At 41.8% G+C, this 16,579-nt stretch overlaps 1 long non-coding RNA gene across 1 annotated transcript in view; it reads left to right on the top strand.

Moving 5' to 3' along the window:
• The first annotated feature begins 646 nt into the window (after positions 1–646).
• The window catches only part of LOC128928525 (uncharacterized), a 48,886-nt gene continuing 32,953 nt past the window's right edge, over positions 647–16,579 (top strand). Inside the window, exon 1 of the long non-coding RNA XR_008473710.2 lies at positions 647–706. This is a non-coding gene — a long non-coding RNA (uncharacterized LOC128928525). The remainder of the gene's footprint in view (positions 707–16,579) is intronic.

Genomic DNA, 16,579 nt, shown 5'->3' with positions numbered 1-16,579 from the left:
AATATTGATTTTTTTTAATATAGTAGAATGATTGTAAATTTCCACATATGATAATGGTGCGATTGCTAAGGTTTTTATTTTTAGAGATGCTTGCAGAAATATTCATGGATGCAATACTGTGATGTCTAGGACTTGTCTCCATAAAACCCAGTGAAGTTGGGGAGTGGGAAACAAAAGAGAGTATGGATGAGGATGCAACGAGATTAGCTTTGAGTTGGTAGGTGAAGCTGACCAGTGAGTGCGTGAGGATTTCTTATGCTACGTCTCTACTTCCGTGTATGTTTCAAAATTTCCGAAACGGAACATTTTCTAAAACATCCCGTGTATCAGGCTCAAGCCTCAGTATCTTCCCCCATCCTCACCGAAGTCCCCAATCCTCCCCTGGTAACATTCTGGGCAGCTTTCCTCCTTGCTTCCCCAGCACCTCCTGGGCTATTTCAGACTCAGTGCCAGCAGAGCGCCACACTGCTTCAGCCCCCGCAGTTGGCACATGGACAAAAATCTTTTCCTGACCCCAGATGGCACTGAAGCTTCCTGAGTCTGATCCTGTCAGCGTATTTTTTTCCAGGCACCTGATTCCTGGATGTGGCAGCAATAAAACCAACCGAGATTGTTTGACTGGCCCCCTCTGGAGCAGGTATTTCCCATTCCGATGTCGTCAGCCATCTGAGCATGCTGCTTCCAACAGCTCCGAGATAACAGCCGGGTAAGAATTTCACAGACTGCAGTGCATGCTTTTAGACTTCTAGCCAGGATGTCCCTAAGGGATGGAGAGCCACTGGGGTAGAAGGCATACTTACATTAGTGATTATTAATTGCAGCGCTGGTGCAAATAAACAATTTAGGGATGGCATTTTACTGGGAAGCTGGCATGAGCAAGGGGAAGAAAGCAAAGAGGAAGCACACATGGGGTTTCTTTGCTCTGCTGTTTGTCACACCATATGGACTCTTTAGGTTAAATGTACATAGCAGCTCCAGTTTTCATTGAAATAAAAAGATAAAGAGCTGAGTTATTGCCATCTTGGTTATTTCATAAGGAACGAGCAAAGAATGGTCAGCAAGGTAGGTCAGGCATGTCTGCATGGAGGGCTGGACCTGAGACCTCACTGGGTGGTTCCCAGGTAGTGCTCCAGGAAAGACCTTTGAGGGGGTGGGTATCGTCTGTGCTGTCACAAATCTAGAGGGTGGGTTATATGTAAAGCCCCTCCCACTGAGCTGTGGTTTACTTCTCAAGTCAGGTTGAATGGTAAAATCAAAATGTTAGACTTGGAGAACGAGCGTTCCAATTATTTTTTCTGAGGCAGAAATCCACCCTTGTTTCCAATGCTATGCATCACTTCATACTTTCAAAGTACTTCCGATCTGTCTCTCATTGAAGCCTCATGGTCCCTGAGGTTACGGCAGATGTTATCATCCCTGCCTGACAACTTGGGAAGCAATTAAGGCCAAGAGACATGACGATGAACTGATTTATCTAAAGCCAAACGAGTCTCTTGATTTCTAGTCTATGTTTTTCTTCCCCAAATCAACATGAGTGATTATGATCAAGAGCCATCAGGATCTTCAAGGAAATGGGCTGGGGAGAGTGGCTTGGTAGCAGGTAAAGTAGGTTCTAGTAGGCCCCACCACTGGGGTCTCTTACCTATCAAAATCAGACAACAGTTACCACTGATACTCATATGGGACAAAGATGCCAACAATAATGACAATGGCCTAGGAGCTCTGTCCCTCTGCAGTGCTGAAGGGAGCACACACCTTCCTCCTAGCCAGAGAGGACTTGTCCTCCAGTGCAGTAAAGCTCCATTGACAATCCGGCATGTTTTCCAGCACTGGGCTGGTAATTTCTGTGCTGCTTCATTAATCTAGATGCAGTGTTCCTCCTCCAAACTTTCCTCCCCACTTCCCTTTCTTCTTCCCTTCCTTTATGTTTTTAGTTAGTGTATATTCAGTACCTGCTTTCTCCCAGGCTGCACCATGAGCATAGTGAAAATATTTTCACCTGTGAACTACAGTATATTCATGCCCACCTTTGTCACTGTCTCCTTCCTGGAACACCCACTTCTCCCTTCCCTGTTAATCCACTGCCTGCTTCACCAGACAATTCAGACCACTCCATCCCCCAGCAGAGCCCTGCGCTGTGGATTACCAGTGGAACAATTTTCACCTTGGGGTTGAGTAAAAGTACTAGGTTCTTTCCTAACTCCAGGACCATTTATCTATGCAGCCTTCAGAAGTTACTTAACTTTCTGAGTCTCAGTTTCACCCATTATAAAATGGAAATTATAAAAACTGCCCAATTTACATATAAATAATCATTGCTATTAAAGCCAAGTGGAAAGTACCGAGGACGGTGTTTAGTCACTGGTTTAATATTTATGGTGTTTTATTAAATATAATTCACTAATCTAGGCACAAGATAAACCCTGCCCTCAAAGATTTATAATATAGTTTAGGAAGAAAAATGTCATCAATTACACCAGTATGAGGCCATGAAAGGTGCTAGGGAAGTTTAGAGGAGGAAGAAATAAATTCTGACTGGGGAGCTCAGAGATGGTGTCATGAAGGGGCCGGTTTGGGAGGTGGACAATGAGAGACAAGTGTGTCTGGGACATGCAGTTTGGAGGGAGGAGGCTGAAAGACAACGTGTGCTGAAGGAACGTCGTGAACAAATGGCTGGGTTTGGAGAAGGGGATGTCGTGCAAGCCCCGGAGTGGCATGTAGTTTAGTTTGGCTGAAGTGTAGGGGTTCATCAAGGAGAGTAATTCAAGATACACCCAGACATGTGGATTTGCAGTGGACTGTCAAATGCTGGGTTTCAGAAGTTAGACTTTATCTGAGAAGTCATCTAGAGCCATGGATGCTATTTGAATATGGAGTGTTCAAATACAAGAACACACTTTTGGAAGATTCCTTGAGGGAAAAAATAGAGAATGGACTAGAGATGGCATTACACAGGTGCAAGTAATAAAGTACTGTGATAGTCATTTGCTCCAAATAAGCAGTATCAATATCTGTAACTTCTTGTGATAGGTCTCCTTTCTCTGCACCATTTCACAAGTCTCAGGGCTTGCCTGGGCTCGTGGTGAGGAGCTGCTGGTCCTAACTAGTTGATGATTGAGTTCCAGTTCTGGGTTTACGCACTGAAGCCCAGTGCAGCAGCTATACAAGGTGTCAGCTTGAACAAGATTGAAAGGAGAGGCTAAGCACATTTAAGCTAACGGTGCTTCTCTCTTCCCTCCACCTTCTCTGCTCAGGTTTGGCTCTCAGAGGCTTGCGGCTTCACTCACATATAGAGATGGCTGCTAGAGAGCACATCTGGCAGGGCCCTGAGCAGATGTTCTAACCACTGGGATGTCTGAGCTCCAATGCTGAGCCTCCCCTCCTGCTCTTTTATAACAGGATCTGCTGGGCTTATTGCAGATTGGGCATAATAAAAACTGCCCTATTTACACATGAGACCATATACGGTTGTGAGTGATATGGCAACTGGCCATATCACTGGCAAGGAATCAGTAGCTTGGAGGGTTAGCTACAAACTTTCTTTCTCTCTCAGTGGGAGACCTCAGAGAATAGGAGGATGCACAGATCAACAAGTTTGTTGTTTGCTTGTTATACTGGGGAAAGGAAATGGTACCTATATACATTAGAGGACCATGAATCAATGACTAGTTACATAAAATAACCATCCACTTTAAGTGCTGGACACAGCAAACTATAGACTTTTTTCAGCCCTTGTGTTACGACTCATTATGAGGATCCCAAGTATATTCAGTGCATCTCAACATCTTGGGTTTCCTCGCTTCTTGACCAAATTTTTTACTGAAGAGGGAGGGTGAGGAGTACAGGAAACCATGAACTGGGGAGACTAACTGGTGAAGTGCACAAAGATACAGGAATTTTGATTATTAAATAATAGTAACAGCTACAACTTAATGAGCCCCTATTATGTATCAAATATTGTGTAGGACACAACAAATGTGACTTCCCTGAATATTTGTAACATTCCATTTTAAAGACAGGCAAACAAAGGCTCGGAGAGCCTTGCCATCATTCTATTTAATATTATATTAGAAAATGTATGTCAAAAGGAGAAATTATCCCATAGCATCGTGTAATAGGAGCAACAACATTTCTGCAATATTTTATTTGCAAAGCTATTCCACATGCAATGAACCATATTCCCAAGAGGAAAAAAAGAGAGAGAGAGAGAAAGAGGAACTAGGAAATTAGATCACAGGAGAATTAGGATGTGCTAAGAAATTTCCATGTGCCAGGCACATATATTATCTTGTTTAATTTCTAGGTGTTATTGCCTCTGCTTTGCAGGGGAATAAGCTCAAGCTTGGTAAGTTAAGTAACCTATGCAATGCTTACAGTTTGTGAGGGACAGAGTCAGGATGAAAATTAATATTGAATTTAATTAAAGGTGAGATAGACTGGGCCCGAGATGGGAGACACACTCTCTACATTGCAATGAGTTGCTGCGTATTGTGGTTGTAAACATCAATCAAGTATCTGTTTAGAACCTACTATTTGGCTCAAAAGAGTTGCCGAGTTCAACCTCCTTATTTACAGGTTGTTAGAGTGAAATATTCATGTAGACCCCTGAGGATGTGGCAGAAGTGGTGGCAGGTGAGAGCCTGCTCCAAGTAAGGAGCCCTTGAATGTGGCCTAGCAGGGACATGGGCACAGCAAGGAGTCAGGAAATGTGGAAAGAGTCAGAGATTTTTAATCATAGTTGAAGGTTGTTCTAAGTAAAGCCTACGACTAAACTGAAGTGAAAAGACCTGACCTTCAGAAATATGCACTGACTATTGATAAATGTGGTATAAGACCAGCTAGCAATAGAAACACAAATTCTACAAGGATGCTGAAAAGCAGAAAAGATATGATTGTCAAAAGCTTAAGAGAGGCTCTCTGGAAAATTAACAGAACCTTTTATTATTTTTGTAAAACTTACATTTGTTATGATTTTGCTAAGAAAGTTGAATGTGAAGTGAAGGCTGTCGCTGAGCGTTAGCAGCAAAATGTTAATAATAACAAAAACAGAAAGACTGAGCATTGGATATACTCTGAATTTATTCTCAGAGTAGGGGTATACTAGTAATAAATGAATATTATAAGGTAAAATAAGCATATCTTGGTGCTTGGTACATAAAAGGTGGTACTCATTAATTTTTGCTGAATAAATGAACAAATTTTCCCAGACCCTTAAAAAAGAGAGAAAGGGAAAGGTCTCCAGGTTTGCTGTAGGTAGTTTTCCCCAGCTGAAACAGGAAAAATGAGCTGTGGCAATTTGCTCTGTGAAGGGGACCGAGGGGGTCCTGATGATATTGCCATCCCAGAGTTATGAAGATAGACATTTCAGCAATACAACTTTTGTCATCAATCCAGCCATTATCACCTCACAGTGCTTTCCTTAAAGAACTTGAAGAATAGCTATGAATTAGCTCATATCATTGAAACACAAAGCTGTCTATCTTTTGCCTTGCAATGGAAGCCATGGATTTTCCCATTTGTTACACACATTTTAAATTTTCTTTTAGGAAAGGAAATAAAATATAACCTGTACTTCTAATTACTTGTGTAGTAGCACAGAATGATGCACAAGGGAAAAGATACTTTGCAAATCATTGATCCACATTAAGAATTCTTTGCCTGTTGACAAAGCACCTTGTCCATTGCAAGAGAGCAGAGAAGCATCTTCTCTCTGTATAGATCAGCAGTGAATTTGTTTTGAGGATAGTTTTTTCTTTCCGTGTTTTCCTGCTAATGGTCTTTAATTAGATCTTCCATCAGAACAAGTGGGGCTCAAATACGCTCTGGTGGAAATTCATTTTACTGAAGCATCATCTGCCAAAATAGAGAAATAGTTCAGTCCCTATTGGAATATAGGATCCTCTACCCTCTACTTTCTTTGTTCAAATGTTGTCCTCCTTCATTTCTTCTCATCTTTCCCCCATAGCTGCCAATTGCATAAGCAATGATGAGATTCATTTCTCCTCCCCACTCAACATCATCCCCAGAGGCTTCTGTGCTTTCACACAGCAACTGAAGAATTGCTGAAGTTTGGAAATAAGCAGTGAAGAACACCCAAATAGCAGAGTTGTGGAAAGGCAAGGTAAAGGACTGCAGTTCACAAGCAATGCCACAGGCTCTCCACAGCAGCGGAGAACCTTGTTGAGTAAAGTGTGGTCTGCAGACCAGAAGCACCAGCATCCCCTGAGAGCCCCACCCTAGGCCTCCCACATCAGAATCTGCATTTTAGAAAGATCCCTCCATGAGTCATATGCAGATCAGTTAGAAAAACACTGACCTAGTGCATGAACTTTAGAATCAGACAGTTGGGGATGGAGTCGTGGACTCCACCACTTCCTCACTGTGTGACCTTAGGCAGTGATATGGTTTGGCTCTGTGTCTCCACCCAAATCTCATCTTGTAGCATCCATAATTTCCATGTGTTGTGGGAGGGGCCCAGTGGGAGATGATTGAATCATGTGGGGCTTTTCCATGTTGTTGCTGTGTTAGTGAATGGGTCTCCAGAGATCTTTAAAAGGGGAGTTTTAAAGATGATTTTAAAATGGGAGTTTCTCTGCACAAGCTCTTTGCCTGCTGCCCTCCATGTAAAATGTGATTTGCTCCTCCTTGCCTTCCACCGTGATTGTGAGGCCTCCCCAGCCACACAGAGCAGCAAGTCCAATTAAACCTCTTTCTTTTGTAAAGTGCCCAGTCTTAGATATGTCTTTATCAGCACTGTGAAAATGAACTGATACAGTAAATTGGTACTGAGAGTGGGGAGTCGCTAAAAAGATACCTGAAAATGTGGAAGCGACTTTGGAACTGGGTAACAAGCAGAGGCTGGAACAGTTTGGAGGGCTCAGAAGAAGACAGGAAAATGTGGGAAAATTTGGAACTCCCTGGAGACTTGTTGAACAACTTTGGCCAAAATGCTGATAACGATATGGACGATTAGATCACTTTAGGCTGAGGTGGTCTCAGACGGAGATGAGGAACTTGTTGGGAACTGGAGTAAAGTTGACTCTTGCTATGTTTTAGCAAAGAGACTGGTGGAATTTTGCCTCTGCCTCAGAGATTTCTGAAATTTTGAACTTGAGAGAGATTATTTAGGGTATCTGGCAGGAGAAATTTCTAAGCAACAAAGCATTCAAGGTATGACTTGGGTGCTATTAAAGGCATTCAGTTCTGTTTTGTTTTGCTTTCTTGAGATGGAGTTTTGCTCTTGTTGACCAGGCTGGAGTGTGATGGTGCAATCTTGGCTCACTGCAACCTCCACCTCCTGGGTTCAAGCAATTCTCCTGCCTTAGCCTCCTGAGGAGGTGGGATTACAGGCATATGCCACCGTGCCCAGCTAATTTTTTTGTATTATTAGTAGAGATGGGGTTTCTCCATGTTGGTCAGGCTGGTCTCAAACTCCCAACCTTAGGTGATCTACCTGTCTCGGCCTCCCAAAGTGCTGGGATTACAGGCACGAGCCACTGCGGCATTGAGTTTTATAGGGGAAACAGAGCATAAAAGTTTGGAAAATGTGCAGCCTGACAATGTGATAGAAAAGAAAATCCCATTTTCTGAGGAGAAATTCCAGCCAGCTGCCGAAATTTGCATAGGTAACAAGGAGCGAATGTTAATCCCCAAGATAACGGGGAAAATATCTCCAGGGCATGTCAGAGGTCTTCATGGCAGCCTCTCCCATCACAGGCCCAGAGGCTTAGGAGGGAAAAATTGATCCACGGGCTGGCTTCAGGGTCCCCATGCTGTGTGCAGCCTGGGACTTGGTGCCCTGTGGTCCCAGCTGCTCCAGCTGTGGCTGAAAGGAGCCAATGTAGAGCTCAAGCCATGGCTTCAGAGGGTGCAAGCATCAAGCCTTGGCAGCTTTCACCTGGTGTTGAGCCTGTGAGTGCACAGAAGTCAATAATTGAGGTTTGGGAACCTCCACTTAGATTTCAGAAGATGTATAGATATGCCTGGATCTCCAGACAGAAGTTTGCTGTAGGGTCAGGGTCCTTGTGGAGTATCTCTGCTAGGGCAGTGCAGAAGGGAATGTGGGGTTGGAGCCCCCATAGAGAGTCCCTACTGGGGCACCACCTAGTGAAGCTATGAGAAGAGATCCACCATCCTCCAGACCCCATAATGGTAGATCCACTGACAGCTTGAACTGTGTACCTGGAAAAGCCACAGACACTCAATGCCAGCTTATGAAGGAAGCTGGGAGGGAGGCTGTACCCTGCAAAGCCACAGGGACACTTCCCAAGACTATAAGAACTTACCTGTTGCATCAGCGTGACCTGGATGTGAGACATGGAGTCAAAGGAGATCATTTGACTGCACCACTGGATTTCAGACTTGCATGGCACCTGCGGCCCCTTTGTTTTGGCCAATTTCTCCCATTTGGAATGGCTGTATTTACCCAATACCTGTACCCCCATTGTATCTAGGAAGTAACTAACTTGCTTTTGATATTAAAGGCTCATTGGGGGGAAGAGACTTATCTTATCTTGGATGAGACTTTGGACTGTGGACTTTTGAGTTAATGCTGAAATGAGCTGAGACTTTGGGGGACTGTTGGGAAGGCATGATTGGTTTTGAAACGTGAAGATAATGAGATTTGAGAGGGGCCAGCTATGCAATTATATGGTTTGGCTCTGTGTCCCCACCCAAGTCTCATCTTGTAGCTCCCATAATTTCCACATGTTGTGGGAGGGACCCAGTGGGAGATGATTAAATCATGAGGGTGGGTCTTTCCCTTGCTGTTCTGATAGTGAATGTGTCTCACAAGATCTGATGGTTTTAAAATGGGAGATTCTGTACACAAGCTCTCCCTTTGCCTACCACCATCCATGTAAAATCTGATTTGCTCCTCTTTGCCTTCCACCATGATTGTGAGGCCTCCTCAGTCATGTGAAACTTTGAGTCCAATTAAACCTCTTTCTTTTGTAAAGTGCCCGGTCTCAGGTATGTCTTTATTAGCCACATGAAAATGGACTAACACAGGCAGATTCCTGTTTCCACAACTTCAAGGTGAGAAGAAGAATTGCTTCTCCTTCGGTACTCTGGGGGAAGTATATGAGCAAATGCATGCTTACAGTGCTGACTAGCACATAGTTAACCTCTATTGGTGAAATGATTATGATTATGACTTTTACACGACAGTCTTGGCTAGGGAAATGTTGTGCTCCAAATTACATTGATCCTGGCCTCACCAGCCTCTATTTGGTCTATATTAAAACTGGGAAAAATGCACACTACGAATGTATCCCTCCTCACTTTTAAAAAGGAAAAAGTTTGATTAAAAACAAAACATCCTAAGATGTATTGTTTCGAGAAAAAAAAAGCAAGATGGAAAGCACTGTATAGCGAATACAACCTCTGTATACAAGTAAGAATATGCATATATGTCCATATTCCATTATATATGTTTAAAAATGCTTATTGTAGAGTGTTTTCCTATCAAAAGACCCAGTTATCACATGTTGTGGTGGAAGGAACATTGAATTTAGGGCTTCTAGGCCTGGGTGCCAATCAAAACTCCACCACTTACTTGCCGTCTCATTTTTGCCACTTCACTGGCCTGAGCTGTTGATTTGTGAAATCTTGCTTCTCAGGGTGTTGTCAGAAGTTCTGATTTGGATATGGTGTAGAGAACAGATCAAGAGACAACCACCAATGAAAAGGTAGTTTTCCATCTTGGCAGAGCTCAAGAGAAGAGGGCACACCAGGCCACAAGGGAGCATGTGAGGAACCCTGTCACTGGTCAGCGGGCAGAGGGAGAGGGCGGAGCCATGGCAGGAGCTGTGACTATGATTTCTGAAGGAAAGAATGATTGTAGGAGGGTGAGAAGGTTTAGGACTGGCTATTTTGAATAATTTCAGAGTGTTCTCAGCACAGCAGCTGTCCCTGTTTGCCTAGTCTTGGCTGTGGGGTGATTAGGGCAGATGGATACTAGCCTGGAGTGTGAGACCCCAGTAGAGGAGGTGGTTGGGGGTATGGATTCTGGCTTGGCTGGTTTGCATTGGACAGGCATGCTTGTGGGTGAGTTTTTTATTATCTCTAGCAATTGGCTGACCTTGGAAGGGACAGTCCCTCCAGGGTCTGCAAGGCCCCAGATGTCAAAGCATCAGAACACAGAAAATAAAAGCTGTGGTTAATATACCATGAAAGGATCTCATGAAAGCCCCTAGCATTACTGCTTACCGAATATTCCGAATATTTACTTACCTGCTTCCCTAGGAATTGTCTCCATCCCAGAGTAGAGAGGACTTAAAATTCAAACATACAATTAAGGGCCAAGAGTAAATCCATGAACAGATATTGAAAGCCCCTAGCACTAAAGTAGTTATCTTGTCTACACACAGGGTACTGCCCTTGAAATACCCCCAGAAAAATGTCTCTGGGGCACAACATAGAGCATTTTAAATCAATAATGTCTACTCTTTCATTCACTATTATAAGACATTTACTGAACACTTACATGCTAGCCCAATACTTAGCTTTGGGATAAGGACCTTCAGGATGTGTGCTGTGTCCTAAAGGGGCCCACAGTCCCATGGGCATATATCCTAGCACTCTGACAGGGCACGCTGGTGCTCACTGTTTTGTGGAAATACTTGGGAGAAACATCTATACTTTGATTCATAGTGAGGCATTGCTATTCCCCATCTGAAGGGGGGATGGGAGAATTTTCAAAGTGAAAGAGGTACCTGGAGTTGTAGAAATGGAAAGTGCAAAAAGTCCCAGAGTAGAATAGGGAAAAAAAGACAAAATAAAACCTAGATCTAGGTAAGGTTTCAAGGCCACTAGGTCCAACGCTGGTATTTTATCCATCTTCTGATGCTCAGACAGTGCCCAGTCACTCAAACAGGCAGAAGCAGGGATTAGATCCAAGCATGTCTCAACTGGACCTCAGTTGCTTACTCACTATAGTGCACTGTCCTGATCTCCACCCCGTTTCCTCCCCTCCTAGGAGTCTAGGACAGTATATTAGAGGACATTCAGAAAAGATCACCAGTAGAGGCAGGGAGGAGAAATGTATGTAGCAAATAAGCTCCACTGATTGATGCACAGAGCAGGTTTGCCAATTGCATGGCCCAGGGTCACCCTCAACGCCAGGCTCCAGGGAGCTACATATGAGAGGGTGTTTATATCCTACTGATCCTTCTCCTTCCTTCCAGCCACTCTACTAGCACACATGGCAGTCCTACCTGCCATCTAGGCAAGCCAACCATCAATACTATTAATAAGTTTCATATCTCTCTGAGTCTCCTCTTTTCTGGGTCGAATCATTCCAATTTATCAGCTGTCCATCTTGCTGCACGGTTTCCATCAATGTCTGCCTTTTGTGGTTGCTCTCTTCTGCACACTTGTATCTTGAGTACCCATTTTGAAGTGTCTTACACAGACCCACACACCCACGATACTCTGGAGGGGATCTATTTAGCATTGGTACTCGTTTCTATTTCCATAATCAAGTTGTTTCAGGCTTCAAAGCAATTCATCTTCATGATATCAGGCTTGTGCATTATAGACTGACTGTCCATGGATTTTCCATTCCATTCATTTTCATTTTGGAACCCACAAGGCTGCCATGTAAAGAAATTAGATTAGACAGAAGGAAAAGTGTTTCAGAGAGGAAAGGTTTTTCAGACCTGGAATGGGTGTTCTCTTAGAGATGTTCTTTCTTCATCTGGCTGTTACAAAGAAAATGGATCTGCCTCTGCGCCTCAGTGTTGGGGAAGGCCATGGGGACATGTGGCTGGATCCAGTGATTTGTGGACATTTCCTCCACTCATAAGAAAGACTAAGACAGCATCAAACTGTCATCATTTGCAGCATGATGTTCCAACAAAGCAAAAAAAAAAAAAAAGGAAAATTAATCACTGCACAAGAAAAAAGAAAAAGCTCCTCAAATGAACAAACCTGATCAAGAATCTGGAGAAGCAGGAATGTGTGCTTCCTGGTTAGACTGCCAAGACTGCAACACTTGGTGTTTTCCTTACATTATTCTTCCTTCGAGGAGGCCTGGTGCATCGCCCACATGACACCAGCTTATTTATCTTCTTGTGGTTGTGTGGTTGTATTTTCTTATGGGAAGGACATTTCAAGGGATATTTACAAGTAAGAGAATCCAAAAGACATAGCTTCAAAACACTCTTTCCTCCCCACCTGCTGAGCCAGGTTTTATAACATTATCCTTTTCAATCCAAGACTGATAACATGAAAATTAAACCATGGACATAAAATACCTTTCTTTGCTTTTTACCCCAGTTTTCCCTTGGTAAAATTTTTCTGCTCTCTTTTCTTAGTGGCCTCGATCCCATAATTGGTTGCCTTGGGCTATGTTTTATAGCACCTATCTTAGTCTGAAACAGATTCACAATATCCTCCCGATACAGAACACAGGGTGCAGTAGCACACCTGTTAGATGTGAACCCCAGTGGGGTGCGAGTTTGGGATGGGGGATGGTATGGGGAAGCATTCTGCTCCAATGCAGGTAAGCTTATTCTGCCAGGAAGTTCAAGCAATGTCTTCCACATACCCCTACTCCTTCCAGTAAGTGAGCTGCGCCAGGCCTGCTAGTGGAGGCTCCCCACATGGGAGGACAAGACAACAAACTTGTCTCTAACACCTACTTGGAGCCATGCCTTAAGGCTTGCCACTAGAGATATTTTCCTTTTTAAGATTTAATAATGGAATGTTTAAAATGTGCAAAAAAGTAATGAAATAATACAATAGACACTAAAATCAAACATATTATGATACTCACTTCAAACCTCCTCTCCAAAGACCATTAAGAATTCTGCAGAATCTCTACCCTCCATGTCCTTCCCTCTGTCCCGGACATACCACTATCCTAAAAGGTGTCTATCATTCCTAAGCATGTCTTTATGCATTTGCTGTATTTATGGTATCCTGCGGTACATAGCAAGTTTGCAACTTGCTTTTCTAAACTCAGTGTGTTTTGCTAACTGAGATGTATCACTGATGATACAGGCTGATCTCATTCATTTCTTTCATCTGCTCTACAGTATTTCATTTGCTAAACTATATTCATCATTTGTTGTTTATTAGATATAAATACTAACAGTTTGTGTACTGATCTTAGATCCAATAACCTCAATTAATACTTATTATTTATATTGTTGGTCTACAGATTATTTTTATTTTATATACTGGCAGCTCTTTCATCTGTAATAATGAGAGACCTTGTTCTTTCCTTCCAATCCTTCTTCCTTCCTTCCTTTATTTTCCTTGTGTAAACATCACTTTTAATAGAAGTGGCAATAGCGGGCATCCTTGTCTTGTTTCTAATTCTAATTTTCAAGATAATGCTTATTAGATCAGACCTTTTTTTTTTTTTTTTTTTTTGAGACAGAGTTTTACTCTTGTTACCCAGGCTGGAGTGCAATGGCGTGATCTCGGCTCACGGCAACCTCCACCTCCTGGGTTCAAGCAATTCTCCTGCCTCAGCCTCCTGAGTAGCTGGGATTACAGGCACGCGCCACCATGCCCAGCTAATTTTTTGTATTTTTAGTAGAGACGAGGTTTCACCATGTTGACCAGGATGGTCTCAATCTCTTGACCTCGAGATCCACCTGCCTCCAAAGTGCTGGGATTACAGGCGTAAGCCACCGTGCCTGGCCTAGATCAGACCTTTAAGTAAGATTTTTCTGTGAATTTTTGGTGGGCATTCTATCAAGTTAAATAAATTCTGATCATTTCTTAGTTTGCTAAGGATTTTTTTATTCTAACAAGAATTGAGTGTTGAATTTTTAAAATACTGTTTCCATATCTCTGAGATGCTAACAGCTTATTACTCTAATGTTGTGAATTATATTAGTAATGCTTTCAATAAACTCTTCTTAAACTCCTAGGATAAATTCAACTCAGCTACAATGTATTTTTTAATACATTGATGGATTTGGCTTGAGAATATTTTATTCAGGCTACTTGTACCTATTTATAACTGAAATTAGTCTATAATTTGCCCATCTTATAACTTGGCTGATTTTGACATCAAAGTTGCACAGTTGTCCCTGTTTGTTCTCTAAAGAGATTTAGATAGGATATAAATCTCCTCACTGAAGCTTTGGTAGAATTCAGTATAAAATTATGAGTATGGTGTTTTGTTCTTCACTTGTTTTGTAGGTAACTTTTTAACTACTGATGTACTTTAATAGTTTTACTGGTGTGACCTATTTTTTTATTTATTCAGTCTTGGTAAGTTATATTAATATTTTTGCCTAGATTTTCAAATGTATTGTCATACATTTAATTATAATTATTTCATGTTAAAATCTATACTGTAAATGGAATTAATTCTGTTTTCATTTCTATGATTTTGTTTTTATGCACTCTTATTTCATCAATATTGCCTAAGAATCAGCTATTTTGTTACTTTTTTCAAAGAACCGACTTTTTTAGTCATTTCTTTCTATATTTTTCTATTTTGTTAATTTTGCTCTTATTTTTATTATTTTATCTTTCTACTTCCATTAGATTACTGATTGTTCTTTTGTAACTTCTTGAGTTGGACTCTTATTTTATTAATTCAGCATTTTTACATATTTCTTATATATTTTACTAGTAGAATAAAAGGGGATTCTGAGGAGCATTTCTTTTAAATGTGTACTACTTGTATACACAATAAAATATGTCTTGGGAAGAAATACAATAACGATCACATCAAACTTAGCAGTCCGTGGGTGGTATTCCTTATAAAATGGCAAGCAGTCAATTGAAAGACAAAGGTCAATCAATTTGCTCCTGATACCTGCGAGGCAGTTGTGCTTTAAAATATCTGGAGTTGAAAAAAGTCAATCAATTTAAAGAAAAATAAAAATGATGTAAATTTGGCTATTCTTCAATGTTTAAAAAGACCAAATCCTCTAATTTTGGAGTGCAAGATTCCACACAATGACACTGGGCAGAGGTTGCTAACCATGATGTTCAAATCTTCTCTCTGTCACTCTTCTTTTGCCTTCTTCATCTATTAGTTTTTAGAAAGGTATATTTAAATGTATTTAATATTTACCTTATAATGCTGGCAATAGTTGCATTATATAATTTTAGTTTGAATTGTTAGGTGCAGTTCAGCTCAGAATTACTATACATTATTCATGAATTATTCCTTTGGTAGTTAAAGCATGACTATCTCCAAAACTGTCTTCTCAGGTCTTTTTTGGTTAGCAGGCATATGGCCATCCTGGACTTCTCTTAGATAGTATTTGCTTGGCGTGCATTTTTCCACCCCTTCATTTTCAACCTTGCTCCGTTGTTGTTACTCTTCTTTCCATCACATTAGGCTGTTCTTTTTCTCTTTCATTCTCCTCCACCAAGGTCTTGGGTTCTATAATGCTAGTGTGGCCACATGACACATATATACAAATACCCAGATTGAAACTGGAAGCTTTAAGAGAAGTTTCGATGCTCTTGGAAGCTGTTAGAACCCCCAGTCTGCATCCAGAGACAGGGGATTGGATATTGTGAGTATTGCAGACACCCGCCAGCCTGCAAGTCCATGCACAGCTAGTGTTTGATGGCCAAGAGAGATCCTGACTCTAAAGTTTAAGCACATGCAGTGCTTCTGCTGACTGATATTTATAGTTTTATGTAGGTGGGAAGGACGCTTTTTGGAACAGAGAGAAAGGTCTCAGCCCCAGGGAACCAATGTAAACCACTGTATGGTTGATCGAGTGCCTTCCTCCAGAAGATGCTTGAGAGTTTGTCTCCCAAGTCTCAATTCCTGATGATCACAGTGCTGGAGATCGAGGCAGAGTATCTCTAGCAGTAAGGGGCCTGACTCCAACCCCTGCTGAAGCAGATGATCTACTTGTACATTTGGCCCCTGCACATTGCTCTTCATTCAATGAGCAGACAGAAATCTTCTGCTTTGCTTTTTCTAAAACATCCAGGCAACATTAAGAGTCCTAAGTCAACAGGCAAGGTCCTACCTTCCCATCTCGGATCCACAAAAGAAAAAGTAAACTACACTCCATAGGATAGGAAGTGTGTGTCTGACATAATGAAGATGGGGAGTGCATTCAATGGGAGGAAGGAACAATGACTCAACTCTCTGAAGGGAGACCTACCAATGATGTACCAGGAAGGCTGACTGGTCATTCGTTTCTAGCTGTGGGTCCTAGGGAAAAATTATCCCTAGAAAGCATGCCTAGGAAAGTGGTGTGTGGTACAGAGGGGTGGGCACCATGGTTCCAGTCCTGGATCTACTATTTTTTTATTTAGTCCTCGATTTCTTCATTTGTAAGACAAGAGATGTACACCGAATCAGAATTTTCCAAAACGCCTTCATTTGACATCACTTTGACATGGCATACCCATGTGCCAACCTTAACGTGGTCACTTCTCTTCAAATTGACTTTGTTTTACTTACTACTTGCCTTGTCTTAATCAATACCATTTGTGGACTAATGGCTTTGATGCTGTAGTTGTATATTCTTTCTAAGCTACATTTAATTAAACACTCAAGTAATACAGCAGGTCCTCAAATAATGTCATTTCATTCTATGTTGTTTCCCCATAACGTTGATGAGAAAAAGAATTGCTT

The sequence above is a fragment of the Callithrix jacchus genome, chromosome 9 (genome assembly GCF_049354715.1).
Source record: "Callithrix jacchus isolate 240 chromosome 9, calJac240_pri, whole genome shotgun sequence".
Lineage (NCBI taxonomy): Eukaryota > Metazoa > Chordata > Mammalia > Primates > Cebidae > Callithrix > Callithrix jacchus.
Note: the sequence above shows the minus strand (reverse complement) of the source record. Positions and strands in the feature narration are given on the sequence as shown.